At 40.1% G+C, this 3,629-nt stretch overlaps 1 pseudogene; it reads left to right on the top strand.

The window, feature by feature from the left end:
* The first annotated feature begins 2,745 nt into the window (after positions 1 to 2,745).
* LOC122703825 lies at positions 2,746 to 2,882 on the top strand (annotated as a pseudogene).
* The last annotated feature ends 747 nt before the right edge of the window (positions 2,883 to 3,629 follow it).

Here is a 3,629-nt window from a genome sequence, read left to right as displayed (position 1 = left end):
GAAAAGGCAAAAAGATAGAACTCTGAAAGATGAACTCCCCAGGTCGGAAGGTGCCCAATATGCTACTGGAGATCAGTGGAGAAATAACTCCAGAAAGAATGAAGAGATGGAACCAAAGCAAAAACAAAACCCAGTTGTGAATGTGACTGGTGATGGAAGTAAAGTCCAATGCTATAAAGAGCAATATTGCATGAGAACCTGGAATGTTAGGTCCAGGAATCATGGCAAATTGGAAGTGGTCAAACAGGAGATGGGAAGAGTGAACACTGACATTTTAGGAATCAGCGAACTAAAATGGACTGGAATGGGTGAATTTAACTCAGATGACTATTATATCTACTATTGTGGGAAAGAATCCCTTAGAAGAAATGGAGTAGTTATCATAGTCAACAAAAGAGTCTGAAATGCAGTACTTGGATGCAATCTCAAAAACAACAGAACAATCTCTGTTTGTTTCCAAGGCAAACCATTTAATATCACAGTAATCCAAGTCCATGCCCTGACCAGTAATGCTGAAGAAGCTGAAGTTGAATGGTTCTATGAAGACCTACATGACCTTCCAGAACTAACACCCCAAAAAGAAGTCCTTTTCATTTTAGGGGACTGGAATGCAAAAGTAGGGAGTCAATAAATACCTGGAGTAACAGGCAAATTTGGTCTTGGAGTATGGAATGAAGCAGGGCAAAGGCTAATAGAGTTTTGCCAAGAGAACACACTGGTCATAGCAAACACCCTCTTCCAACAACACAAGAGAAGACTCTACACATGGACATCACCAGATGGTCAACACTGAGATCAGATTGATTATATTCTTTGCAGCCAATGATGGAGAAGCTCTATACAGTCAGCAAAAACAAGACCAGGAGCTGACTGTGGCTCAGATCATGAACTCCTTATTGCCAAATTCAGACTTAAATGGAAGAAAGTAGGGAAAACCACTAGACCATTCAGGTATGACCTAAATAAAATCCCTTATGATTATACAGTGGAAGTGACAAGTAGATTCAAAGGATTAGATCATCAAGACAGAGTGCCTGAAGAGCTATGGACAGAGGTTCATGACATTGTACAGGAGGCAGGGATCAAGACCATCCCCAAGGAAAAGAAATGCAAAAAGGAAAAATGGTTGTCTGATGAGGCCTTACAAATAGCTGTGAATAGCAAAATTGCATCAGATCTGTATTATCAATTTGAAGAGAATTGACATTTTGCCATATTGAGTCTTCCATTTCATAAATGTTTCTCCATTTATTTAATTCCTCTTTGGTTTCTTTGCTCAGAATTGTATAGTTTTCAGCATATAAAGCTTGTGGCAGTTTTGTTAGATTTACACCTAAATATTTCATTTCTGTAGTGACTTAAAATAGTATTTAAAATTTCTGTGTTCATTGCTAGTCCAGAGAAGTACAAAGATTTTTGTGTGTTCATCTTATATCCTGTGACCTTGCTAAATTCATTTATCAGTTCTAGTAATTATTTTGTAGATGCCTTGGGGTTATCTATGTAGACAATCATGTCATTTGCAAATAGAGGCAGTTTTCTTTCTTTCTGATCTGTATTCCTTATCTTTTCTTTCCTTGTCTTAGTATATTAGTCAGAACTTCCAGCAGTGCCTTTCACGTTCTTATGTTCAATAAGAGTAGAGGGAAATGAACATTCTTGACTTGTTCTTGATCTTAGGAGAAGGCAGTTTTTTGTTTTTTGTTTTTTTTTAACCATTAAACATAGTTTTAGCAGTAGGTTTTTTGTAGATGCTCTTTATAGAGTTGAGAAAGTTCCCCTGTTTCTATTTTCCTGAGTTGTTTTTTTTTTTTCCTGTAAATTATGGGTGCTGAATTTTGTCTAATGTTTGCCTGCATTGATCGATACGATCATTGTGGAGCTCTATACTGAGGTCAAAGTCACAGGTATAGAGCCTTACACCAAGGTCACAGGCGTAGAGCCCTGTACCAAGGTCACAGAAGAGAAGTTTCTGGAACAGATTGAGCCCCATAACAACTGTTGCCATGAGCCTCTGGATCTAAACTGGCCAGTTTCCTAACCCCATATTAGGTAAAATACCTATGCTATTACCCACCCTATAGCATCCTAACCAATTACCTAATGCCACCCTAGGAATTTTCTCTGTCTTAAGGCTATAAAAGTTGGTTGCATACATGCATGCGTGTTGTGTGCTCACTAGTGTCCTATTCTTTGCGACTGCATGGACTGTAGTCCACCGGGCTCCTCTGTCCATGGCATTCTCCAGGCAAGAATACTGGGGTGGGTTGTCCATTTCCTTCTCAATCTAGTTCCCTGACCCTAGGGGATCAAACCCAAGCTCCTTGCACTGGGTGCAGAGTTTTAACCACTGGACCACCAGGGAAGTCCACTCGCTTAGTTTCTTGAACCTGTAGGTTTATCTATTTTGCCAAATTTAAAGACTTTTCAGCTCTGAATTCTTTTCCATGCCTGCCCTTTTTCTTCTCCCTCTAGGACTCCAATGACATGAATATTAGATATTTTGTCATGAGGCCCCTGAGGCTTTGTTTCTTTTTTTTTTTCCAGTCTATTTTCTCCCTATTGTTCAGACTGAATAATTTCTGTTGTTCCACCTTCCAGTTCACTGATTTTTTTTTTTACTCCTTTCCCTTCATTTTGCTGTTGAGCCTATCCACAGAGCCTTTTATTTTGGTTTTTGTATTTTTACTTTGGTTTTCTTTTATATTTTTTATGTCTTTGCTGAAACTTTCTATTTCTTTGCTCATCGCTTCTCGGCCTTTTGGCTAAGATCAAGTGTAGTATCTATTTCTTTGCTGAGGCTTTCCAGTTTTTTCATTGCTTTCAAGCATGTTTGTCATTGTTCATGAAAGTACTTTTTTTTAAAGCTACTTTAAGATCTTTGTCAATAAATTCTAACATTTCTTTCATTTTGGGGTTGGCAACTTTTGATTGAATTTTTCATCCAGTGTGAGATTTTTTCTGGTTTTTGGAATGATAAGAAATATTTGTTTGAAACCTGGACATTTTCATATTATGTTATGAGACCCTGGGTCATATTCAAGCCTCTTGTTTTGATCAGTTTTCTCTGACACAGCTCTGACAAAAGGAGGAGGGTGGCTGCTTCATTACTGCCAGGCAGAAGCAGCAGGGCAGATTCCTCGCTCAGCCTCTGCTGACACCATTGGGGTGGCCCCATTACTGCTGGGAAAGTCCTGACTGTCCACTCAGCCTCTGCAACACCACTGCAGTGAGGAGTGGAAAGATGCCTCATTACTGCTGGGTGGGGATGAAGGTCCAGCATCCCCATGTGGTCCCTCTAATACTGCAGGAGGGCCATGGTTGCCTTCATTACTGCTGCAGGGATGCAAGTCTCAGCTTCCGACTTGTCCTTCATGACAGCACCTGACGGGTTGTTAGAGTGGCTCATCATAGCCTCACAAGTGTGGAAGTCTGGGCTCTTCTCTCAACCTTTGCTGGCATAGATGGGGATGAGGCCATAGATGTTTTATGTAGTGTTTGCAGAAGTAGAGTAATTACTGGGTAAAACCTTGCTGTCTTACTAGGCTTCTCCTTTTCTGATTCTTTTCTTGAGAGAGGAGACGTCTGTTGGGACTTTTTGGCCTGCAGCTCATGGAATTTTCAGACTG

The sequence above is a fragment of the Cervus elaphus genome, chromosome 1 (assembly GCF_910594005.1).
Source record: "Cervus elaphus chromosome 1, mCerEla1.1, whole genome shotgun sequence".
Lineage (NCBI taxonomy): Eukaryota > Metazoa > Chordata > Mammalia > Artiodactyla > Cervidae > Cervus > Cervus elaphus.
Note: the sequence above shows the minus strand (reverse complement) of the source record. Positions and strands in the feature narration are given on the sequence as shown.